Source organism: Canis lupus, chromosome 27 (genome assembly GCF_011100685.1).
Source record: "Canis lupus familiaris isolate Mischka breed German Shepherd chromosome 27, alternate assembly UU_Cfam_GSD_1.0, whole genome shotgun sequence".
Taxonomy (NCBI): Eukaryota; Metazoa; Chordata; class Mammalia; order Carnivora; family Canidae; genus Canis; species Canis lupus.
The window spans coordinates 14,008,710-14,036,654 of record NC_049248.1 but is presented as its reverse complement, the minus strand read 5'-3'; the positions used below and the strand labels follow the sequence as shown (position 1 = coordinate 14,036,654).

The following is a 27,945-nucleotide window of genomic DNA, read 5'->3' as shown; positions in this document are numbered from 1 at the left end:
AAGCTCTATTTCCTCAAACTCTCCCCCAAATAACCCGATCTCTACTATATTAAACCCATAGCCTTGTTTCTAATATCCTCTTATTGACTGATGTGCCTCAGTTTCCCCCATGATAAGCATTCTTCCTCACTGCAACAAATAATAAATCCAACATGTTCAATTACACATCTGATTCTGGTGTTCCATTGTTCTCTTTGGCTGAAAGGCATAAAACAAAGCCTAGCCTATTTGTTAGAGGCCAATACAGCCTAAGAACCTATCACTTTGTTACAGTACTTCTAGAATGTGGTACAATCTGCATTCATTTGCTCACTTTAAGCTAATTACTTACAATATATTTCTTAGTCTTCCTAGTATTTTAATTATGGAACTCAGTAAAACTATTCAGAAAAATTATCTTTCAATTGAACAGAAACTTCAATGCAAAATTATCATAGGCACTATTTTAAGGGCTATTCATTATAGTATACCATTTAAACTTCAAGTTTTTTCCCACCCACCATCCATTCCAAACTTATACTCACTGAAAATTTTTCTACAAAGAAGATGCAATGCAAATTTTGTAGTCACTTTTTCTTGCTGACTCCAAAGATAGAAATAATTAAATTTATAGCATAAGGAGTATGACTACCTTTTAAATATTTTAAATACTGAACTGCAATTCTTTTGGCCTCTGATCTCATAATAGTCCCATTGCTCAGCTGTTATATGGAAGCTGACAGTTACTGACAGGTACATTAATAGAAAGCATTTCCTCTTTAAAAAAAAAAAAAAGTAAGTCTATTTTCATAATTTTTAGCAACTCCTTTAAGAACATAAATTCAGCAGAAAGAAATATGGATTTCAATTCCAGCTCTCCCATGTATTTACTATGGCACCAGGCAAGTTTCCTAATTTTAGTTCAGCTATCTTAGAGAGGGAATATCACTAACAGTACCTGCCACAGAAGTTGTAGTCATGATTAAATGAGATTCTATACATTAAGCACTTAGAAACCAGCGAACACTCAATAATGTTATCATGATTGTCTATGTATAAGAATATTTTCAGACATAAATTAGAGAATCTGAGACAAATTTCTCTTAAATATTTCTGGTATTTTGTAGAGAAGTTAGATAATTTAACATGCAAACATGACTTTAAAAAATTGCCACCATGAAATAACACTTAATAAAAATAAATATCATTCAAGCAAGCTGGTTTTACGAATTAAATCGCCATTCAATTCAGTAATAACAAAGTACTGTACAAAGAATTACAAAATAACTACCATCTATACCCACAAGGGAGCACACTACAGCCATTTACCACATCTTTTATGGGTTCTAAGTATAATGAAAAACAGACAAAGCATAAGGAAGTAGCATGAACAACCAGTTCAAACTAGTTCAGCCATATCTGTACAAACCAATCAGCAGTAACTTTTTTAAAAATCTATTTTGCATAAAGAAAGTATATTTAGGAAAGATACACATTAGAAAAGGGTATGTTACCTGCAAACAAGTCTCCATGGCTGTACTACTGGAACAATACATTTCTAAGGATCATTTTAATACGTCATCTGGAACTGAGATGCCATTCACAAAACTATTCTACAAAAGAAAAACTACTTTTTTAGGTTGCAACACTAAAATGATGAAGTTTTCATGACTATAATTCATATAATCATATAGTTCATATAGAAAATGTCTGCCATATCTAGAAGTAAATGTGTAAAACATAAGCTTTCTCTAGAAAATACTTTTTCATGAAGAAGATAATCAAAAAACTGTTTTTAGGTCCCTATTCTGTGTATTCAGATTCAAGAGCTCTGAGATAATATCAGCACTAATAAAATCTTTTTCTACAGCATTATAAAGGGTTTTTCACCTTTACCAAAGGAATTTATATTGAAATACCCAAGAAGGGTATGTTATCTGTAAATAAGTACCTATAGCTTGGAATTTTTTTCAGATTTTGGGTAAATTATTTTTTAAGGAAAGCCCAATGAGCCTCTTCTTTTTTTAAGTGAAAACATTTTCTTCTCTGCTTCATCCCTCTTCCACCTAAAACTTTTATTCTTTTTTCTAGCAAAGAGATCATAGCTATGAAACAACAAAGGGAAGTATTACCAAAAGCTGTAATGTCTTAGCCTACAATCTGCCTGCTCAAAAAGCTCAAGAATTTAAGTGGCTGTTCAAGAGCTGCTCACAAACTCAGCCAATCAGTAGCCAGCATCCTGATTCCTGCCCAGCAACAGGAGACAGACAATAAGGTCAGAGAAACATAGTTAAAACCTGGATCCGAAATACGTTAGTGAGGTTCTTTGTCTAATATAAGTAATCTAGAACATATAAGCATAAAATCTAAATCCATATGATACACATTTAATATATCACATAAATAAATAAATAAAAATTTACAACTTTTATGCTATTTCAATTTATCTTCCTTTAAATATCCATGAGTGTTTCCAGAAATATAAATCAACTCCCTAACTGGAGAAATAAGTCAAACATGGACAATACATAATAAGAATACACTTCTCACCCCATGGATAAGAATCTGCAAAATTCCAATGTAAATTTCTTTTTTAAAAAATCCACAGTTTAACATTTATAAAACATTTGTAACTAAAAATTCAGCAATACCTTAAATGCAAATAATAAGATTATTTTCATACCCACCTATCACTGTTGTTACAGGTTTCTGATTCCAAAAATTAATAGTATTCTGGACCCAAAGGTTTACTACATACAGCATCATAAAGTGTTTTGTTGTCTACTGCACCGAACTGACTTCGTTTGATTCATCTAATGAGATTAAAATGTCTGACTCTTGACAATTTATATTAAGTGTTGTAAGTACAGCTACTATATCTTTTTCTCCTTAACTGCCTTGCCTTTCACAGCAGGTTATGAGCTCTCCCCTTTTGAAGCAATAAAGCAAATGTGTGGATTACAACAGTAAATATTCATGTAAATTGAATGGAAATTTTTCCTACACTACATATTCTACAGTCCTTTAAACATAAAATTATAAAATAAAAATAGGAAATCTGTCATCTGAATATATTTTTTTCTCAAATTCACTACCTATCAGATTTTCTTAGTAAACAAGTTTTAAAAATAAACCTCATTCTTTTCTCCTTCAGTTACAGATGAACCCTGTAATTTTTCAAACATACCCAAGAGGGAGCTTGCTGCAGCCATACTCTTAGTTTATATAATCTCCCCATAGGAAAAATAAATCAGCAGCTGCTTCAGTACTTCGTCCTGTGAGAGAACTGAAATTCACCGTCTGATTGGCTCAAAGCCGTAGTTGTCTAAAACCAATCAGACATCAGCATCACAAACCTTGCCCAGCAACAAGGGAAGCAGATGAGGGCAAGTACTCTACTAAGAATCCAAACGGTATGAAAATAAAGGTGAACGTTTATATTGAAACTTTTTGATGAAACTGAAACATATTCATAAGATACTCCAAGATTTACAGGTTAAGTAATAAGTCTACAGGAGGGTTTCTTTGATGAATAAACAAGGATCTGTACTACCGCTTTCCAAGAACAGTTAACAAAACAATAGGAAGTACCTGGATTGTTAAAACACACGCAGTCACACACAAACACTATCCTCATTCAAAGTTATGGATACCTGATGAAGTGTACTTAAAAATAAAACTTAGCACAAACTTGCAAAACGTGAAGCAAAGCCATTTAAGTGGACTTGACATTTTTAGCTTTGACATAAGCACTCCAAGGACACTCTGGCTGTTAAATGGCATTAGTGTAACATTATTCCAAATAATGGGATGCTGGAAATAATTTTTATTCAAATTTGAGTTTTCATTAAATGGCTTAAATAAATATTGGTCAATAGGACTAATAATAGCTTACTCTTAATCACTTTATGCTCATGACTCCTAGCCTCTTTAGAAACATAGCTCTGCTACTTGATTCTTTAAGAACCCATTCTCCATTGAGAAGTGTGTGATTTTATTTCACACACTCGTATTTTACTTGAGAATTCTGTAACAGTCCTGAAAATAAAATCATGAAGAATATGCAGTATGTTGCAAAATAAGTATTTAACTCTGCTTTACTGTTTACTACCCCTTAATGAGACCAGTAAACCTGATAATGCAATGATCCATCCACTTTGATACATATCTGCACAAATTTAGTATAAAGACTTCCTACATTTTTATCTTAAAAACTGGATAACATCTCTGTTAATAATTTTCCTAAAACTTTAAACATAAGCACTACTCTCCCTACTTCCATTTAAAATCCTATAAAGATTTTCATCATGTTTCCACATTCCCTTGCTTTCTATAGGTTTTCTCCCCCAGTCACTCACAAAGCACTGGCAATATTTACTTAAGGACCCAGAATCCTCTGTGGTTCACAATTCTTCAGTTCTACTAATGCTATTGTTCTTCTCTCGATTGCATAAAAATACCTTCATTAGCTATCTTACCGTCTTTTAAAAAATATCGATCGGTGAACTCTAACACTTATTCAGTAAAGTATTAAGTGATCATAATATTTGACACCTCAACAAAGAATCCCTTCTGCCTGTCATCAACCCTACAAATATCAGCTGGAGTATCAAAATGTGGAATGAAATATCCCCACACTAAATTTTTAGAAGATGATCAACAACAAAAGAAACAGGGAATTTCTGTACCATCAATTTCTTGGACAAAATAAGATCAAATCATGCTCTTGCAATTTTGGTTACAATAAAACTAGAATGGTCACTGGAGTCTAACTTGTTACATTCACTGCCATGTTTTGAGAAATTCTAGGGTAGTCTACATGAAAAAATGCAAGATGCCCTAAAATCACTTCTCCAAGTATATTTCTGGGACCATTCTGTTATATAGGCAAATTAAAACTAATCGACCTGATCTAACAAATCCAATTTTGGAATACATTTATCAAATTACACCCCCTTAGAAAATTAGCCAGTTACCCATCAGGTCCCTATCCACCAGCTTGGCCCACTCCCAAACTCTACCAACTATGCAGGTAACAGTGAAGTTACAGAAGTAACTTCAGTTAAAATTCAGGAATTTAAACAAGTCCAAATGTAATTTTCACAGTTTGCTTGGGTGAATTAAAAAACTCCCAGAATGATTTATGAGAAGTTTAAAGATGTATAATCCTTCAAATGCCAGGAAACAGCTCTAACTTTTCTTATCAACCTAACCTAAGGAGAAAGAATAAAAGCTTACTTTGTTTATTAGCCAGCTTCCAGGAAATAATTTTGGGGCAACAATACCCGCCCTGAAAAATCTTACTGGCTCAGAACATTCTTCTTTCTAGGTAATAGGCTGAAAGAGCAGCACCCTCACACACTAGGTCTTGTGGCAAAGGGAAAAGACCCCAATGACAGACCCATACAATATACCAGGGTTTTAAAGCTATCTCTTAGACACAGTATATGCCACTTTCATTCATAGTCTGTTGGTTAAAACCACAGTAGACATTAAGGGGGTGGAGAAGTAAAAAGCAACCACTGGAAAACACTTCATGTCTCATGGCAAAAGGCATAAATATATAATCTAAGATCTTACAGGAAGAAATAATAATAGTGAAATATCATATAATCTACCACGTTTTAAAAATACGTAATTATACAAAGCTTGGCCTACCAAGGATTTTTTTTTCTACCAAGGATTTCTAAACTAACAAAACTGGATCTACTCAATGTCTGTTCTAACATTAGCATAACAGTTGAAATAGGATATATCACCCTAACCGTCTAGATTTCAGGTTGCTCAAGTGTAAAACTGAGATCAGACCAAATGCTTGCTAAATTCCATTCTAGCTCAAAGTTTATATAACTTTACAAACGTCTAGTTATACTGCTCTTTTGTAATTAATTTTTCATTATAAAATAGTGTGAACATGCAAAATTCTGATATAACAACTATGTGTGTACTCATCACCCAGGTAAGACACAAAACAATTAGGGAAAAAAAACAAAGCCCTCTATATAACACTACCAGACAGCATGCTCCTCCTTCTCCATCCCTAACTCCTTAACACAAGTTAAACATAATCTTGAATTCGATGCTTATTATATTTAGGCATGACTTACACTTTTTCTATATTATAAATTCCTCTTTTTGTTAACTAAACAATATATCTTAAAGGTAAAAAAGACACTGATATTTATCCAGGGGCAAATACATGTCAGACACTATACCAAGTCATAGTCTTTTCTCATTTATTTGACAACTTACATACATTCACATCTACATATGATCTGAATGAATACACCAATAACCATGCTGCTAACACACATTTCTTTACACAGTAATTTTAACATGGTAGGGTCAACCAGACACCCAATTCAGTACCAAGTTGTTTTTATTAGCATATATGCCCTTCTTATACATTTTATCCTTTAAATTTTGTTACCACAGAGTGTTCTAGAATGTTAAGCAATAAACAACAGATAATCCTTGATTAGTACAGGTGTGAACTGCATGGGTCGATTTATATGCAAAATTTTTACAGTACAGTACTGTAAATTTTTTCCCTTATTTTCTTAATATTTCCTTTTCTCTAGCTTTACTATAAAAATAAAGTATATGATACATGCAACATATAAAATATGTCCTAACTGACTGCTAATGTTATCAGAAAAGCTTCCAGTAAATAGTAGACTATTAGTTAAGTTTTAGGGAAGTCAAAGTTATATGCAAATTTTTTACTGCATTAGGAATTGTCACCCTATCAACCATATTGTTCAAGAGTAAACTGTATTATGGTATTTGCCATAACTTCCTTCTCTATCACTTTGAAAATGGAGAAGTCATTCAATATAATTCCTAAAGACTATCCACAGAGTAAATGCAACCTGCAGACTAGTTCATATATTAGCTACATTAATACTACTACCAGGATCCTATATACTCGATTATCTTTTAAAAGTAACTTAGCCATAAGTCATCTCAGCAAATAACAGAATTCACTAAACAAAATATAAGGCAATTTCCTCAACCCTATAAAGGGAATTTAGGAAAAGCCCACAACTCACATACTTAATAGTTAAAGAAAGCTTTTACCCTAAGATCACGAATTAGACAGACAAAATGCTTGCTCTTACCACTCCTATTCAGCATCGATTAGAGGTTCTAGCCTGGGCAATTAAGACAAAAAAAAAAAAAAAAAAGAAATAAAGGTATCTAACTTGAACAAAGTAAAGCTTTCTCTATGTTCAATGACAAAATCTTATATACAGAAAATTGTAAAAAATCCACCAAGAAAATCATTAAAACTAGTAAATGACCTTAGAAGGTTGCAAGACACAAGATCAATATATAAAATCTACTGTATTTCTATACAGTTACAATGAACAATTCAAAAGTGAAGTTAGGGATGCCTGGGTGGCTCAGTGGTTGAGCATCTGCCTTTGGCTCAGGGTGTGTTCCCAGAGGTCCGGGATCGAATCCCACATTAGGCTTCCTGCATGGAGCCTGCTTCTCCCTCTGCTTATGTCTCTACCTCTCTCTCTCTCTCTCTCTCTCTGTCTCTCATGAATAAATAAATAAAATCTTCTAAAAAATGAAATTAAAAAACAATTCTATTTACAATAGCATCAAAAATAATAATAAAAAGAAGTACAAAGCTTCATCCTCTGAAAACTATAAAACATTGAGGAAGTTAAAGAAGAGCTAAATAAACACAAAGACAATGCATACTCCTGAATCAAAAAGCTTAATATTAAGAGGTCAACATTCAAAATTAATCTACTGGTAATCCCTATTAAAATTCTAGTTTTCTTTTTTGCAGAAACTGACAAGCTGATCCTTAAATACATATGGAAATGCAAGGGACCCAAAATAGGAAAAATAATCTTGAAAAAGAAAAACAACATTGAAAAACTCACTCTTCATATTTTCAAAACTTGCTACAAAGTTACAGTAATCCTATCAGTGTGGTGGTACTACTAGCAAAAAGGACGGACATAGGGGATCCCTGGGTGGCTCAGCGGTTTGGTGCCCGCCTTCGGCCCAGGGCCCGATCCTGGAGCCCCGGGATCGAGTCCCGTGTCAGGCTCCCAGCATGGACCCTGCTTCTCCCTCTGCCTGTGTCTCTGCCTCTCTCTCTCTCTCACTCTCATAAATAAATAAAAAAATAAATAAAATCTTAAAAAAAAAAAAAGGACGGACATATAAATCAATGGAATAGATCACTCACTCAATAAATAAATCCTCATATTTATTTACGGTCAACTAATATTTGACAAGGGTGCCAAGACAATTCAATGAAGAATAGTATTTTCAACAAATAGTGTGGGGACTACATGTGCATAGCCATTTGCAAAAAGATGAATTTGGACTCCTCATACCATATATAAAAATTAACTTCAAGTGTCTCAAAGACCTAAATTTAAGAGCTAGAAGTTTTAAATCTTAAAGGAAAGCATAAATATACATCTTAGAATAGGCAATATCTTCTTATATATGACCCAAAGAGAACAAGCAATGAAAGGAAAAAAAAAAAAACAACAGATTAACTGGACTTCCATCAAACTTTAAAAACTTTTATGATGCAAATGACACATCAAGGAAGTGAAACAACTCACAGTAATAGGAGGAAATATCTGCAAACAATGTAACTTATAAAAGACTTGTATCTACTAGAACATACAAAAACTAAACTTATAACTCAATAATAAAAAAACAAATAACCCAATTTAACATTGAACAAGGACTTGATATTTCTCCCAACGATGTATCAATAAACAATAAACATGAAAAGATGCTCAGTATCATTAGTCATAAGAGAAATGCAAATCAAAGCAATGAAATATCACTATATATACACATCAAGATGGCTAAGATCAAAGAGAGAAAATAACAAGTGTTAGCAAGGATGTAGAGAAACTGGAAACCTCATACAATGCTGGTAGAACTGTAAAATGAAGCAGCTGCTTTGGAAAACAGTCTGGTAGTTCCTCAACATGTTAAACATAGAGTTGGCGTAAGATCTAGCAATTCCACTCCTACCTATATACTCAAAAGAAATAATAACATATGTCCACACAAAAACATGTACACAAATGTTCATAGAAACCCTATCCGTGACAGCCAAAAAGTGACTATTCATGATAGCCAAAATAACCCAAAAGTCCAACAACTGACAAAATGTGTTATATCCAAAGGAACATTATTTGGCTATAAAAAGAAATGAAGTACTGATAAATGTTACAATGTGAATAAACCTTGAAAACAGTGCTGAATAAAAGCCTGTCACAAAAGGCTACATGTTGAATGATTCCATTTATGTGATATGTCCAGAATAGGCAAATCTATAAAGACAGAGAGCACCCCGGTGGTTGCCTAAGGTTGAGGAATTGGGGAAACACAAAATGGCTGCTAAAGAGTAAGGAGTTTCTTTATAGGACAAAAATGTTCTAAAATTAATTGTGCTAATAGTTGTAAACGCTGTGAATATCTTTCTAAGATTTTATTTATCTGAGAAAGAGAAAGAGAGCACATGGGCAAGTGAGGGGAGGGATAGAGAGAGAAAGAAAATCTCAAGCAGTCTCCACACCAAGTGCAGAGCACTCCACCCCATGATGCTGAGACCATGACCTGAGCCAAAATCAAGAGTCCAATGCCCAACCAACTGAGCCATCCAGGTGCCCCAACTGTGTAAATATTTTTTAAACCGCTAGGTTATACACTTTAAACAAGTGAATTGTATGGTATATGAATTATATCTCAAATTGTTCTTTAAAAAAAAAATAGAATTACAGTGAATTTTTGTTTTGTTTTGTTTTACCTAATCCCCCTTTACTAGGTCACACTTCAACACACATAAAACAACTATACCAAGGGAACTGAATGTTGGGTTATACTTTAAGCAGTTTACATTTCTGGGCCAAGAAGTAGATCTATAATCATACAAGAGATGAGAGGCAATATACATAAAATAATGGCAGCCTTATTCACCTGTACTAAGCTTAAATAAACTAGTTATTTTTTTTTTTCCCTGTATTAAATGGAACAATTCCTTAGTATGCTTATCTCACAGAATGGTAACTATGGGCATGAGATGCTCATATGTGGTAAAAAAAAATAATAATAATTAATAAATAAAAATCTATCATAAAAAATCAAAGAATACTACTGAGCATAGTACAGATAAACACTCCATATATGTATATTAATAAAATCTACACATGCAAAACTAACAAAAGAACTAGAAAATCTTAAATAAAACAGAAGCCTTTGCTTCTATTACAAACTGGCACTATAACCAAAAGACCTTCTATGTAATTAAGGTTGATAGATTTGTTTTAAAGTGAGGTATATTTAGTGAACGTTCTGGAATTACATAAAGTTTGGTCATATTTTATCAGCACTGTCTTTACACAAAATAATGGTTTTGCCACCTTTTACTGCATTTGCCAATAATTTAAATGCACCTTTTTAGAAATAATTATTAAAATGGACTTTAATGTCTATATGCATTGTTTAACAAAACACTTTGGCATATCTCATCATGAATCTAGTTTAAAACATTTTAAGTGACTATAACTTTGTTGTCAGAAAACATTTTAAAATCTGCTGGAATCATAATGTGCTTCAGAGGTAATTTAACAAAAGAATGAAAAATAAGTATTCTGATATATTAAGTATATAGTGTCAGGCACATAGTACACACTCAGTATATATTGGCTGAAAGAATGATGAACTATACACATATAACTAGTATCTAAAATTACTCTTAAATTAAAAACTAAATTACAGGGTGCCTGGGTGGCTCAGTTGGTTAAGCATCTGCCTTCGGCTCAGGTCATGAGCCCAGAGTCCTGGGATAGAGTCCCTCGTTGTTGGGCTCCCTGCTCAGCAGGGTGTGTGCTCTTGCCCTCTCCTTGCTAGTGTTTTCTCTCTCACGTTCTCTCTCACTCTCAAATAAGTAAATAAAATTGTTTTAAAAATTAAATTACCCTTTTACAAAACAAAGATAGTAATCTATAATATTTTTGACAGAACTTTAACATGTTAGCAAATTCACATACAGCACGAGTACATGAGGACAATCTTTCTTTATAGGGACTCAGGATGCTTATTTACTAACAAAAAGTAACAATATACCCACTTACACACAATGCTGCCTCAGAAAAAGTGCAATACATAGCACCATTAAAATTAATCAAACCTGACATGAGAGGAATTTTTTAAGCCTTATAAAATTTACTTAGTTTGATTTCATATTTCAAAAAATAAAATCTCCTTTTGAAAAAAATCTCCTTTTGCTTATTATTATATAATGATGACAAGCTTCTCTACAATTATAAACATACCCAAAGGGAGCCCCCTGCAGCCATCTTATCAGTTCTCTCATAGCAACAGAAACTGAAATACAGTTTGCATAGTCACTGTGGTTGGCTAAAGAAAGCAGGTTCATGTAACCAGTCAGAAAGCTAGAAATTAGACAACCATAAAAGGAGAAATTTTAAATCTGCCTGGTAACAGCCTAAAAATAGAATACACTAGTATAAATCCCAGAATAGATGTGACTATAAGGGCAAAACTACCAGCAAAAACTTTATTTTCTTAGGGGAAAAGATGTGTCTTTCATTTCATCATCTAAAATACTAACTTGGCATCTTTTCTTACTAGATGGCAATTAAAGAAAAAATGAACACTAAACTAAGGTCCCCTCCAAGTCATGTGTCATTGTTCACATTATTTACTTATATATAGGTATATGTGTGTATATATGTACATACATATTTAAGCATTTTTCTTTTTCAAGAAAATGATGAGGCATCTTAATCACAGCTCTAAAACATTCAAGGCTCTATAAAATCTCTCAAAGTCTGAATAGCACTGCACTTTTCCCTATCACTTTGTCTTTGAAATTATTTAGGAATCTGAGTTATGGGTAAAAGACCATTTACCGTATACTAAAAAGACAAAGATTAAATAATTTATCAAAGCAGACCTCTAAATAAAGTAAAGGTTATGCCTTTGTTCATGTCAAATAAAAGTTAATTAACATATAAAATTATAATCTATAATACTATTTTTGATTTTTCAATTTTGCCAAGTGCAATAATGCTAAAGTTGACAATGCCTAACATTTCTTGTTATTCCAGATAACAGAACCTATTTCATCATTGTAATTTTCCAACCTAATTGTGCTTAACGTAAATGGTTCTTGTACATTACAGATTATGTAGTACATGTTAATTCCTAAAGATCATAATATGCAGTCTAATGTAGTAACTACAAAGACTATCAGCTAGTAAGAAATCACCCAAGTCATAAAAAAGGAGGGAAGAAGAAAAGGAAAAAAAAAATTTTTTTTAAACTTCAAGAAATTAAAATTATACTTGCTGAAATAAAAGGCTGGTCAGACACTCACATTAAAACAAATACTATTGGGATCCCTGGGTGGCGCAGCGGTTTGGCGCCTGCCTTTGGCCCAGGGCGCGATCCTGGAGACCCGGGATCGAATCCCACATCGGGCTCCCGGTGCATGGAGCCTGCTTCTCCCTCTGCCTATGTCTCTGTCTCTCTCTCTCTCTCTCTGTGACTATCATAAATAAATAAAAATTTAAAAATAAAAAAATAAAAAAAAAAATAAAACAAATACTATTTATCAAAGTCTGTGTTTTATGCATTTCTTATATCAAATTTTCCATCAATGTATTTTAATAAGATTGCAAGTTAAATTTTTAAATGTTCTCTTTGAGCACTATTTGTTATCCAAAATGCAAAGTGAATTATTAGTATATTTTAACCAGAAAACTTAGTTTATATTATACTAAAAGTTTAATTTTGAAAATTATATGTAAAGAACTTACTATAATCATAAATAAAGCTTAGAAACAATCGGAACGTGAACAGTTTTAAGTAACAAGAAAAATTCCAGTGAGGGATGGAGAAACATGAGCAATATATAATGAAATGAGCAAATTGAGTAATATATCCTTTTCATCTAAACATTTAGAGATAGCTACATTTTAAAATAAAGTTTAACCAAACTTTTAAAAGCATAAATACTGTTATTTTAAACACTGGTCTGAGTAAAAAGAAACTGAGCATACTGTCTTATTTATTTTTCTTACTGTTGTATGTGACTTGGATATCCAAAATCTAACTACGACTGTATTCAAGATACTGTGTTCTGTATAATTTAAATCTTCTATGTACATAGATCTTATTTACTTATCTGAATAAACTATAACCCTCATCACAAAGGAAAGCAAAATGAGTTGCAATTAGCATGGGAGAACATAACAAATGGGTCAAATTTTGTATCAAGGCACTACAGGTTTGGGAAAATTACTTTATAACCCTAGATATATACATCAAATTATCATTTTAAATGTAAACCTCAGCACTTCATATTCTCTTAAATATTACTTAAAACCGCTATAATACTTTTTTTTTTAAAAATTCACTTATACTAGCCAGTTTTATTTTAAGAAAACAGAAAAGGCATGATGCTTGCAGAAAATTATGTGGAACAGCCATGCATCTTATGACATACCAATCTGAATTTTTGGTATGAATTATCAAAAATTCATACCAAAAATTCATACCATTCACTGAATTATCAATGACACCTCGGTGTTAATTAGTTCAGCAACTAAAATGCCCTGGAGAAGTTTAGACAGTTTGAGAAACTTTACCCTTTCATTTCTCCATTCTCTTCTCCCTCTCTTGGCCCTCTACCTCAAGAACTCACAGGAGTTTAAAATGCCAGCTGAGAGCCAGATGTTCTGGGACCCTAGCCTATGTGTACAAAAGCGTAGTTTTAATAACAAACATAACTAAAGGAAGAACCTTAACCTTCTTTCATATCCTGGGGCAAACTCAAATTCCTCTTTGTACCTATTATTTTTCTTTTCTATAGCAAGGCAATATTGTTGGTATGTTATCCCTCCTTGCAGATCTAATTAGAATTATATTTACCGTAACTCTTCACAAATAAATCTTTCCTTCAGTTAAAACTTAGGAAAAACGCTATGCTTTTGATGGCAAGATCTCTCCTGGGCATACAACTCAGAATGGACCAGCACTCCCACAGGAAGCAAACAAAGAAAAATTACATTCCGAATCTAATATTTTCTCACTAATGATGAATAAAAATACAATCTACTTGTTTCTGGCAAATAATCCTAAGAAGCTTATTTTCACAGGTTGAACTGTCAGAAGCTATTATCAACAGTTCACGATGCAATCTAAGAAAATAGGGAGTCCCTTCATCCCATACCATGAATTATCCCTGTATTTCATCTTTTAAAACCTAAAAAAAAAAAAAAAAAAAAAATCTGCAGAGATTGGACCAAAAACACTATACTTTGGAAATTCTCTTAACCACTCTCCTTCTATAACCACCACAGTAAATGAACCAATGTTCTCTACCCATTCAATACACATATTGACTGATAACCACAAATACACTGAGATCTCATGTTCTTCTGTTCTCATCTAAATCTGTTCATATTGGTTGTGCTTGTTACTGAATTCAGTTGTACATTTTTATTATAAGTTATAGAATACAATTAAATTTTGTGCAGACTAATGAAATATGAGTGCAAAAAAAAAGAGCTGCTAGATATGCATCAGCAAGAGAGACTAAGAGAGAAAAAACCTAGATGTGCAGGGGACTGTTGGCTTAGATAAATCATTAAATAACACGTTTAAGTCTAAAGTTTTCCATTTGGAATAAACAAATTAAATTAGAAGACTGTTTAGGATCCTTTAAGTTTTGTTTATTAAATAAAATTTTAATAATATCTACCCCCAAATCCACTGTTCAACTGAAAAATTATAAAAGTAGGCTGGGTTTTTCATGTATTCAATCTTTACCAAATACCTACATGGTCACTATTATGGGTCAATTTTTAGGATACTCTAAAAACACAATGTGATTAAAAGTACAAAAAAATCCTGTAAGATTTAAGTGTTATTGCATGTAGATTTTAATATAAAAGTGGAAGAGAAATGCAGGCAATAAAATCTTTCTATATGAGTGACCATGAAAATTAGAAGTTCTCTATTTTCCATTAACCATCATCTCTCCAAAACAATTTGTTTTTAATAATCAAAATCATGCTTTTGAATGTGTCATTATAAACAAAACTTCTACAGAACCCTTATAACATCTTCCTGATAGAGTTAGTACTAATTTTTATAAGCCAGATCTCTGAAAACTGATTCTGCATAAAGAATCACTCAAATTCAGCTAAGAGGGGGGAAAGAGTATGCCTTTCTTTACAATTTCAACTTCACTTCTGCTCATAACCCTATTTATAATTCAGTTACATCCACAAGACTTCACAAGTAGTTGCTAAGCAACAGGAACATGCGGAGCTCAGAGCCACTGAAATCTGGCTCACTGCCACATGAAAATATTTAACAGAGCCTAGAGCCTCCAGAATTTACAAAATGAAGAAGAAAATGAAATAAAAATTACAAAGAGATACAATAATAAATAGAGTAAGTTGCCAAACTCTTATTTTAAAAGATTCCCAAATTCAGATCAAGGACTTCATTTTGGTATTTTCAAATATTTATTATATTTCTCTCCTAAATTTTTTTGTCATCTTTTTAATGTTTAAATTAAGACTCTGAAGTTATTCTCTCGGGAAAGAGAAGAAATATGATTCGTCGAATCACCGTTGAAGGCGTAACAATTGACTTGATAACTATATTGTGCAAGAACAGCCCTTGAAGAAACTAGGAGAACAGTCTGTGGGACAAGCCTGAGACTTTCTATGTTGGGACTGTGAGAGGACAAGAGACAAGAAACTATACATTTTCTTCAAATTCCTTTGTCCTCTTATGCCTGGTTAACTACTAAAAGAAGAGATAATTTTTTTTTTTACTCCAAACTGCACTGTTTCTAATTGAAAGGGTCTCTAATAATTAAGCACATCTAAAAATATATTTACAAGTCAAAATGGTTAAAAAAATTAACTGTCAACTTTCAACAGATATTGAAAAGGCACTGGCATATGTTTCAACATTCGTTCACTGATAAAAATAAAAATTAAGAACATAAAGAATGCTCCTTACGCTGATACAAGCTACTTCAAACCAATGGGAAACTACACTTAGTGGTAAGACACCATAGGTATTTCCATTCAAGGCAAAAACAGAAAGTGTGATAATATACTCAATATTGTTCTAGAAATCCTACCAAGGCAGTAAGAGCTCAAACACAGAAGATACAAGAAGAAAACATTTATTCCAGAATGGCAAGAAAAGGTATCTAGAAACACTGACATATATGAAAAACTTCACAAAGGTATACAATAAAAATGTAAAACTTTTTTTTAAAGATTTTATTTATTTATTCATGAGACCCAGAGAGAGGGGCAAAGACATAGGCAGAGGGAGACACAGGCTCCTTGTGGGGAGCCCAATGTGGAACTAAATCCTAGGACCCGAGGATCACGATCCCAGGACCCAAGGATCATGACCCCAGGATCACAATGAGCCAAAGGCAGACGCCCAGCCACTAAGCTAGCCAGGTGTCCCCCAAAATGGAAAATATTAAAGTTATGTTGGACACAAGGCTTAATGTAGAAAAAAATAAATATAAATAAATAAATAAATATAAATTTCTTCCCAGATGAAACTTTTTAGAAGTAATTCTAGGTACAATGTTTAGCCAAAAAAAAAGTTATGTTTTATATTATATTATTTTATATTATAACAAACTGTGGAAATTAATCTATTAAAAAATGGCAAAATAGGAAGAAAATTGAAAGTCAAAAGAAAAAGAATGATGCTTTCCCTTTCAGATGTGAGGATATGACAAAGAAGTATAAGTATTAAGAGATGAGGGGATCCTTGGCTCAGCGGTTTGGCGCCTGCCTTTTGGCCCAGGGCACGATCCTGGATCCTGGGATAGAGTCCCGCATCGGGCTCCTGGCATGGAGCCTGCTTCTCCCTCTGCCTGTGTCTCTGCCTCTCTCTCTCTCTCTCTGTGTGTGTGTGTGTGTGTCTATCATAAATAAATAAATAAATAAATAAATAAATAAATAAATAAATCTTTAAAAAGAAGGTATTAAGAGATGAGTGCAATAAATTATCCAGAAGACAGACACAAGCAATATAATATCTGATAGAGATAGCATCACAAATTAATAAGAATTAAGTAGATCTTGAAATAAATGGTTGAAAATGAATCAAAATAGCAGTTGAGCATACCAGTACAATAGCAAACAGACTAGATATGAAATAACACAAATTTTCAAAGGCACAGAAAGCACTACAAGTTACCACAAATTTTGAGAAATACTTGAAAACTAAAAAGCATAGTGATATGGAATTAGTATCCAGAATAAAAAAGAATACTTATTAGTGAATGAAAAAGATAATCAATTCAAAATAAAAATTAAAAATCATAAACAGGGAATCATAAAACAAACATAAAAGATGTTCAACTTCACTAATAATCACAAAAAGACTAAACAAAAAGATAGTTTTTCACACCTGACTGGCAGCTATCTATAATTAGCAATAAAATAATATATAGCAGTGAGACATCATTGTCATAACCATTTTTAAAGAAAAATAGGCAAAAACTGCACCATTTTGACACACCAAAGACATTATGGGATTTCTTAAGATATTCTAACATACTGGGGGCACTTGGGTGGCTGAATTGGTTAAGCATCCTAACTCTTGATTTTGGCTTGGGTCATGATCTCAAGGTCGTTAAGATCAAGCCCCTCATCAGGCTCCTCACTGGGCATGGAGCCTGCTTCAGAGAACCTGCTTCAGATTATCTCCCTAGGGACTCCTGGGTGGCTCAGTAGTGGAGTGTCTGCCTTTGGCTCAGGGCACGATCCCACAACCTGGGTTCAAGTCCCACATTGGGCTCCTTGTGGGAAGAAGCCTGCTTCTCCTTCTGCCTGTGTCTCTGTCTCTGTGTGTGTGTGTGTGTGTGTGTGTGTGTGTGTGTCTCTCATGAATAAATACAATCTTTAAAAAAAATTAAGATTATTTCTGTCACTCCCCTCTGCTCTAAAAAAATAAAAATAAGTTCAAAAGAAAAGATACACTAACATTTTTTTTTAAAGGAATGTATCAGGATACCTACTCCTCTACCAAAATAACAAAAATACATATTGTTTTTGTTTAGTTTGTGGACAAAGTTTTATACAAGTGGGAAAAATAAATCCCCATTTATTATCCAGAACTCATTGTTCAAATATGAATTATGATACAGATAAGAAAAAATATGATACCTAAAAGAGGCTAAAGTGATAGGGCACTAATAAACATGAAGGTTGGCTCCAAGACTATAAAATTATTAAAAGCATAGGATATAATGGAAATCTCAGCTCTACCGAATTAGTATTCTAATTTTAATGTTGACTTGAAACAAAGATGTCTTCTTTCTCTTTAGGTTTTAATTGAGAACATAACATCTGGACTTAAAACTATTGGCATATCCCAACAATCTATACAATTCTAGGGTGTGATAATTTAGTGGTAAATATGATTTGAACTTACTCATGTTTAGAGAGTGTCTGACATTGAGAACCAGGCAGATCCTAAACATGACCCTAAATAAACTGCTTAAATAAACTGGATCCCAAAAATTACAAGTGCAATAGCAGAATGTCCATACACAAGTAGAGATCAAAGAGACCCATCCAAAAAGAACTATTGACTAAATGGCAGTGACAACTGTGAACTGAACAAAAAGTTCTTTTTAAAAGGGCTATTTTGAAGATTATGATTCTGACTACAGAGGAACTAGGGTGACTGACAGTGGAAGGAGTCACATGCAAAACTCCTTAAACAACAATTTATTGACTTTAAATTAAAAAATACAAACAAATATAACATCCATCGCTAAGAAAACAGCATATAAAAAATACTGTGGAGGGGTGTCTGGGTGGCTCAGTGGTTGAGCATCTGCCTTTGGCTCACAGCATGATCCCAGGGTCCTGGGATCGAGTCCCGCATCACGCTCCCTCCAAGAAGTCTGCTTCTTCCTCTGCCTATGTCTTTGCTCCTCTCTCTGTGTCTCTAATTAATAAATTAATAAAATCTTTTTTTAAAAAATACTGTGGAGAATCCTGACTTAACACTAAAAGTTAAGAAGTTGTAGATTTCTTTCATGGGCATGAATGTAAAGCATACAACAAAGTAAATGCAGAATTCTTAATACTAACGCAAAAGCTGGAGCCAGATATATCTTTTTGAATACTGGCATTATCATTTCCTAGCTAAGTTACCTGTTTAGGATAATATATCCATTCTTTGTCTCAGTATCCTCAACTATGAAACTAAAATTCTAACAATGCATCTCCTCATAAAAATGTTACACAGGTTAAATGGGATAATAAAATAGAAAGTACTTAAACATATAAGTAGTAGATAAATTGTTTCCAGGTTTTATAAAGTCATTTTATAAAAGTAATTTATTAAAACACACAAAAATAATTTATTTCTTAACATTAATATAGGCATGCAAGTGATATTTTAAAGTCTGGAAGGATAAATGCCTGACTAGTTTATAGAAATTCACATGGGGAAAGACAAGGGAATATAAATGCCAAGTTTCATTTAGATGTGCCAGTTTGAATTTTCACAATGAAGACCCACTCATGTAATTTGTATCTTAACAGTTAAACTCGTTCCACTTTTCCCAATCTCTTCCATGCTAATGCTAAGCCAGAGTAGCAGTGACATTTAGAAATGTATTAGTTGCCCCACCCAGACACTAAACTACAGAAGAGATAAGGAAGGAAGGCTACCACCCAAAGGATAAATTTCCAGCATTCCTCATGAGCAAGTACAAGTACCACTTCCCAACCCCTTGCAATCATTTCAGTCAGCACTGACCCAAAGTAAAACAGGAAATCTCAAATACAAAAAAAGAGTATAATCACAAAATAGATGCCAAACTCCACAAACAAAAGAACTAGTTACTTAGAAGAATGAACAGAAAACATTTTAAAACAGTACATTAAATATTTTGAAGAGGTACTGTAACCAAAAGAACAAGTAGATATGAAAAGAAATCAATCTAAAATCTTAGAAATTTACAAAAAGAGCTGCATGGACACAGCTGAAGTAAGAAACACTTAATCAAGACCAGATGTCCTCTCAAAATATTATACAAAGGAAAAACAGAAAAGCTAAGAACATACCCAGAAGCAACAACTTTCAGTGATGAGGAGTTTTAGAAAAAAGAACTGAGGAGAAAAGAAAATAAGAAAAACAATTCACAGAGTTAAATTTAAAAATATATCTACGTATTCCATAGAACAGGCCTGCTAATTACCAAAACAGACTAAATTAAAGCAAGCACAAAACCTAACACCTAGACATATTTGCACTAAAACTTCAGAAAACCAATGAGGAATATTAATAACTTAGAGTAAAAATATCACTTAACTATAAAGGAATAAGAATTAAACTGACATCAGACTTGTCATCAGCAATACTGAATGGTAAAATAAACAACAACATCCTCTAAGTTCAGGGGAAAAGTTATTTTTTAGCATATTATTCTATTGCCAGAAAAACTAGTTATCAATAGGATAAAGAAGTAAAGATATTATTTCTGAGCAAAGACTGAGGAAACAGACCTTTGTTAAAACAATTACATAAAAAATAGAGTACAAAGTCAGACAGAAAAAGAACCTAAGAAATGGGGGAGGAACTCAAATTAGGGAACTCAAATAATGCTCCAAAAGAAAACATCAAAGCTCCAAGGAACAAGTAAAACTCATGAGCTGGCTGACATAACAGAATCCATCAACTAAAATAAGTATGCTGGAATTAAAATCTCAGATAATATAAGATGGGAGTTAAAAGACTTAGGGGCTGTGAACTGTGGGGCAAAAATAATGAACTGTCAATCTAAAAATAACATATCAGGTTTCAAACTGGGTAAAGTAACAAAAATATCAGATGTGCATTATTATAAACAAGAGACATGCCTTCTACTAAAATAGTATAGGATGGTTAAAAATATAAAGGATAGAAAATGATACAATAAGGAAATGCTAACAAAAAAAAGGTAAGTATACACATAAAACCTATATATATCATGGAAAAAAGAATTCAAATTGAAAATCAAGTAATTGGACAAAAAGAAAATATATTTCCTATAGATAAAAGGTAAAATCCACCAAATTATTTCGCTTCAAATCACATGAAACAAAAACAGGTTTAAAAAATTCAGGAAGAAACTAATAAATCCATAATCAGATCTCTTTATAAAATCTACAGATGAAGAAAATGAAATATAAATAATGCATCTATTTCTTAATAGAAAAATAGAATTATATATCCAACAAACCCGGAATATGCATTTTTCATGAACACATTCAACATACATTAATACTGACTACAAGGACGCCTGCGTGGCTCAGCAGCTGAGCATTTGCCTTTGGCTCAGGGCATGATCCCAGAGCCCTGGGATCGAGTCCCACATCGGGCTTCCTGCATGGAACCTGCTTCTCCCTCTGCCTATGTCTCTGCCTCTCTCTCTCTCTGTCTCTCATGAATAAATAAATGTTTTAAAATAATAATAATAATAATATTGATCACATATGTGATAAGGAAATAATCAATTCAAAGACAAAAAAAAAAAATCACACAGTCACATCCTCTGTCCATAGGATAACAAAGTTAGATGAGTAAATATGAAACAAGAGGAAAAGGATCTCCTTGTAAACGAAAAAAAAAATTGGATTAAGGAGGAAATCAGTGGTGAAATAATAACTCAGGCCTTAAACTGTACATATTAATAAACTCGATAGCCTTAAACTGTACATATTAATAAAAGAAACACAAACTCAAAAATGCAGTGAAGGAGGAAAAGTACAACCCTAAAGCAAGGAATTGGAATAAAAGCAAAAATTTATGAGAGAAAACTCAATAAAACAGCAAGCAACAATAAAAGCAATAGCAAGTTCTTTGAAAAAACTATTAACAAGTAGAAAACGTTATCAAGGAAAATTGAAAGAAAGCATAATAAACAACATTAGAAATTAAAAAGAAGACATAACTACAAATATAAAGCAATACACTTGCTTCAAATATTCAAGCCTATTAAAGGGTATCAATGGTATGTGTGAAAAATACTAAAGGATTTGAACTCATTGCAAAATCAATAAAATGCAACAGTGCTAGAAATGTCAACACAAAGTTGAACTGCAGACCAGAAGCACTCAGTCTAAAGGAAAGGAGACATTTATTAGTATTAGATTTAGTTCTGAGTGGCCCAGATAAAGAAAGACTCAACAACAACAAAAAAAAAAAGACAAATAGGATGACCAGGCTAAAGAATGACCTAGAACAACATGTTATACGAAGAATAGTTGGGGAAATGGAGGATATTTAGCCTAGAAAACACAGGGGAATTTTTTTTAAGATTTTTAAAATTTATTTATTCATAAGAGACAGAGAGAGAGAGAGGCAGAGACAGGCAGAGGGAGAAGCAGGCTCCATGCAGGGAGCCCAACGTGGGACTCCATTCAGGGTCTCCAGGATCATGCCCTGGGCTGAAGGCGGTGCTAAACCACTGGGTCACTGGGGCTTCCCAACACAAGAGAATTTTAATGGCTTTCTTTAAATAGTGTAGATCTATCATATGTGTAAAACAGATACAAACACAGAAAAAAACAGGCAGCCAGACAGATGAGTGCAGAAGTGAAACAATGAAAAATCAACAACTGTTCATTTGCTCAGATGTCCAAAAAAAAAAAAAAAAAAAAAGCAAATGCCTTATGAAATTAGAGACTCTCTTTTCTGTCATTAGAAATGTTGAAACTTAAACTAGATAATTATCTGTCAGGAATAATAAACAGATTTCTGTAAGAAGTGTGACGTTACAACTACTTGACCACCTAGGTCTACTCCACTTAAAAGATATTGTTATTCAACATTGCTTGCTAATAAATTTTGTTGCCTGAGAGGAACACAAAAACTAAAAACTCAAAATTTATACCTCAGATTTTGGGATCATTCACACTCAACTTCAATAGTATCAAAAATTATACAGCTTTATCCTCAAGACATTTATCTTTGTCTAACAGGATTCCCTTTAGGCTTCTTGGTCTAACTTTCCCTCTGTGCAACTTTCCCTCTTCTTTCTTTGCTATGACTCCCAACTGATTATTTACTGAATACTGTTTTGCCTACCTCCTTGCCTCTTTACCTATAAATAAAACCCCAAGTCAGCCTCAGCTATCTTCTGGACCTCAACTATCTTCTCAATCTAACATTCTCCCTAACAATTACTGCTCTGGAGAAGTGTGAAAACTTCACGAACTGCTTTAAACATCTGTGTTCTCCACACTGAGAAGCATGCCTCACGCAATCCAACCTTTAGCAAATTAATCAAAATTGCTCTCTTTCTACTATCACCATTTCTCTAATCCTACTGAAGTTGTTTAATCAAATGAAACACACATCCACAAACATAAGTTTTTTTACTTTAATAAAATATATATCAGAACAATAATTTTCAAAAGCCTTAGCAAAACTGTCAAAAAGACAGAAAACAGTTTGTACCCCTGAAACATGAGTGTGGCTTCTACCACTTTCAATCTAGCTGGGCTCTAGTTTTTAAGTATACAACCATGTAGTAATAAATGACCAATGCCCTTTCAGAGTCTAGAGAACTAAAAATCCCATCTAAAACTAACACTTTTAGGTTGCAGAAAGATCCTGCTCTTCAGCATCTAGAAAAGGAGGCAAAGAGCCAAGAACTGCCTAATACCATTCCTTTCCTCCTCTATTTCTCTAAACTAGCCTTGCTTTGTTACCTACTCACATTCATCCTCCAAAATTGTATCCATCAGTAATATATTTTATATATTTATTTATACTGTTATTAGCTAAGACACATATACTTGCATTTCTTTATAAGTATAAATCTTCACACCTTTATAGTATGGTTATATATTCTTTATATTGTATACTTTTTATTTCAATGAGATTATGGTTTTCTGCATCCAATTTTTCAAGCATACAAAAAAAATAATATAACAAGTGTCTTTAGCAAATTTCACCTAACTTAAGACATAAAATATTAAAATAAAATTTCTAATATTCATTTTAGTTTTAGACTTAAGTTCACTTTGTTAAGATGGTGATACATTTAAATATGTAGAAATGGAAAGGGTAACTGAAACTGGAAAACTTGACCATGTTATATGTAATGTATATACATGATATATATACATATATAAATATACATTATCTAATGTATGTCAGTGAACCATTTGTGAAAACAGAAGCAGTCAGATGTTGATGATGAATTCAAAGTGGTACATTTACTCTAAAACTTTATAGTTTAGTAAGGTTACAAAACATCATTTCTCTGCATATACCAGTTGGTGTCACTACAACTGAAAATACAGTAACAGGACTATAATGAACAGAGGTCTAAAACTAATTTCTATGTAATATGAATATATTATGTGCATGAGTAATGTTCATATATGAAGCCCACTGTTAGTTCATTTAAACAAACCTGAGGAAAATTATAAAAAGTGAAAATCATGTTTTAAAAGACAAAATCCAAATATGGTATTCAAAATCTCCTGAAAATTTACATTAAACAATCTACCAATCCTGGTATGACTAAAATTAAAACCAAACAAAAAAACTTCCCAAAGGTGACAGCTGGTAGAAGGCCTGGGGGCTGGGGGTGGGAGATGGCGGTGGTCACAAAAAAAAAAAGGACCTGAATGTCTTACCTGTGGGTAGCTTGATATTGTGAAAAGGACTTCCTCTTCTGTAAACCACTGCAACTTAGTACATTTGTATAAACAGTAAAAGCTAATGCAGGCTTCTAGAACAGCCTTCTTGAGACTAAATTCCTTTCTTGGTTCATATTCATTAAAAAAAACAGAAATACAGTAGATTGGCTACATATTAAAATTCCTTTCAAACAGTGATTCACATCTGTTGTGTAGTTTGTGCAGCAAACATCCCATTAACCACAAAAGCCAAAAAACGTCAGACAGTATGCCAATGAAGCTCACAGAACACACAAAGTACATCCTCCAAAGGACTGTTGCAAGTGAAGATGCCTAGAATCAGAATTCTTTTGTACTGCTTTCTATTCTGCCAACTATTAGGACTGCAGCAACTGTGTGCAGTTAAGTACCTCCCACATATTACCCAATAGTATCAATAGGCATAAAGCTACAAAAACAGAACTTAAAGCTTCAAAGGCTTATAGTTTCTCATTATTCCACATATTGTCAGTTGTGGAGGACTGAGTACTCTTATTCTAAAGCATCAACTCTGTTCTTTCAGTCCAAAAGGCTGAATTCTTATACGTTCCAAACAGAAAATCCATGACACATATTATTTGCTGCCCTAGCACAGCCAGACTGCAGTTACAGCTAGCTGGCACCAGTAAGAACAATTTACATAAAGCAGTCCTCATTTCATGACCAAACTAAAGGAGAATACTGCTGAGTAAACTCTCCCCCATTTGTTCCCCAACAGGCACTGACTGGTTCTAGAATATATCTACTTATCTATTTACCAATGATTCAAACCCAGGTAATAAGAGAAAATCAATTTATAATTCTTATGTAACTGACATTTTACCCCTACTAGACCAAAAATATGTTTAATACCCAGAGATATTCAACGACTTATTTTTTTGTGATATAGACCAATATACCATATAAATCCAGTAACTGTTTTTTTAAACAATCATTAAAAATATAAATTACAATTCACATTAGCTAAAAGCTGTCTTCATTCAACTCTACATCCACCTTTCAAATTTTATTAATCACTTAAATAGTAAATGATTATTAAACAGATTTGGTCTTAAAACCACACCACTTTTGACCAAACACTAAGACTTCATGCATATTCAAGTATCACTAGTGTGATAATTAAGTAATTCAAAATATTTACCACTAGTTACTATCACTAAACTTTTTTTATGAACTTAGGCATGTTAAGTTACAAATACCTATACAAGAATATATTTTGTCAGTGTCACATTCTTGTTTAACCTAAACCATTCTTGTGCTGTTTTAATTGGCCAGATCTGATGGAGCAAGAGTCAAATCACTGTCCATGTTAACTGTCGGCTAGTTAGAAAAACAATCAACTTATAATCTTATGTAACTGACATTTTCCCCCACCACACCAAAAATATGTTTAACACCAGAGATACTCAAAAACCTTTGTTTTTTCTGTAGTATAGAACAATGTATTAAATTCCTGTGTTGTTTTAAATGGCCAGATCTGACTGGCCAGCAAGAGTTGAGTCATTGTCTATGAAGTCCTTTGTTTACATTTTTTTCAATAATTACTTTATCACCTACTAAATAACTCTCTTCACTTCTATTTTTCCACTTATTTTAGTGAGCCTAAATATACTAAATTTCATTTTCAAGTAAGCTAGAAACTAGATTAGTGCCACATCTAAAATAATAAAATGAAAAGAAGTACTTAATATGCTAACTAGGGGTTATCCAAAATGTGTTCCTTATTTTCTTAAAATAGGCTCCACATCCAGCATGGAGCCCAATGCAGGGCTCAATCTCATGACCCCTAGATCAAGAACTGAGATCAAGAGTTGGACCCTCAAAAAATAAAAATAAAAAAAGAGTTGAACCCTCAACCAACGGGGGAATCAAGATTGGACCCCTAACTAACTGAGCACCCAGGTGCTTCTGTTCCTCATTTTTAATTTTATGTTCAGTTACTTTAAAACATCATTCTCAAACTATCCCTATTATACAATAAAGACAACAGGGCTCTAAATTAGGGGGAAAATAAAGTTATCACACATCAATAGTAATTAGTAGACTTTTAATACATGATAATCCTGTTACCTCAGTTTTCTTTGTTAAGTAATAGTGGATTTCTTCAAACAACTACATATTTTTTTTCGGAATCTGTGCTCCACCAGCAGCAGGAGGAGAAACAGGAATATATATAATATAGTGAAATTTCACACAGTGTATACACTGTTTATGTAACATTTGACTATTGATCATAAAATCCTAGAGTTGGAAATCACCCAAGTATTGTACTCCTTCCAGTTTTAATTTTGTTGGATATGTCCTCCCTCTCTCTTCCTACTTTATGCATCCAACTCTTTGAATAAAAGTGCTTGAAAATCAAAGGACCTAAAACTATTTAATCCTGCATATAATATAATGTATAAAATTGGGCAGCCCAGATGGCTCAGCGGTTTAGTGCTGTCTTCCATCCAGGGCATGATCCCGGAGACCCAGGATTGAGTCCCACATCGGGCTCCCTGCATAGAGCCTGCTTCTCCCTCTGCCTGTGTCTCTGCCTCTCTCTTTCTCTCTGTGTCTCTATGAATAAATAAATAAAATCTTTAAATATATATATATATATAATGTATAAAATTATAATTTTTTTAAGCTAAGTTAAACCATCACCTGAAAGTGAGTTAATTATAAGAAGCTTAAATTCTCTTCAACCTGCTTACTGAAGTGCCAACAATATTAGTTAGTAATCTAGCTCAGTGCTTTGCAAACTAATAATGGTAAATAACCAATGTCTTATCTCTAATCCATCAAAGATCAACACTTTTGTAAATACAACAAAAATGAATTACTTAGAAAGTAAAATAAAAAGAAAGCATATGAAATGTATGCCTCAATTATTTTTATTATTTGACCCAACTGACATAAAGTTACTTTATCAGATTGATGTAAAAATTTCTAAACACTCTAAATTTCAGTTCTTATCTCATGGAAGACCAGGAATAAGTAGACAAAACTAATCCAAATTGACCTTGAACTGATCCACAGACCACATTTTGGGAGGGTTCACCTAGCTATTCACTATGCATTTTTCTATTCTATCCCCAGGATTCTCAATCTCCTGGTATTTTAACCTTCTCATATTTAGTATCTATCCTCTCATTCCCCCTGCCCCAGTGTAAATTCCTTGAGGGCAGGGATCTTGTATGCCAGATATCAA

General features: G+C 33.1%; 1 protein-coding gene and 1 non-coding gene across 11 annotated transcripts in view; one reads left to right on the top strand and one right to left on the bottom strand.

Moving 5' to 3' along the window:
* ATF7IP (activating transcription factor 7 interacting protein) overlaps positions 1 to 27,945 on the bottom strand; it is a 112,201-nt gene that overhangs the window by 61,175 nt on the left and 23,081 nt on the right. For 3 of the 10 annotated variants that reach the window (XM_038576863.1, XM_038576865.1, XM_038576866.1), the window contains one exon: positions 1,494 to 1,592. The exons of 3 other annotated variants lie outside the window; for them this stretch is intronic. The gene's annotated coding sequence lies outside the window, so the exon portion shown is untranslated. Of the gene's footprint in view, positions 1 to 1,493; positions 1,593 to 3,166; positions 3,278 to 11,312; positions 11,335 to 27,945 lie in introns of those variants that run through there. 4 more of the 10 variants (XM_038576857.1, XM_038576858.1, XM_038576864.1 and 1 more) reach the window with 3 other exon arrangements.
* Positions 18,102 to 18,223, top strand: LOC119866499. Its single transcript, XR_005380244.1, has one exon. It is a non-coding gene; the product is annotated as a small nucleolar RNA SNORA40 (small nucleolar RNA).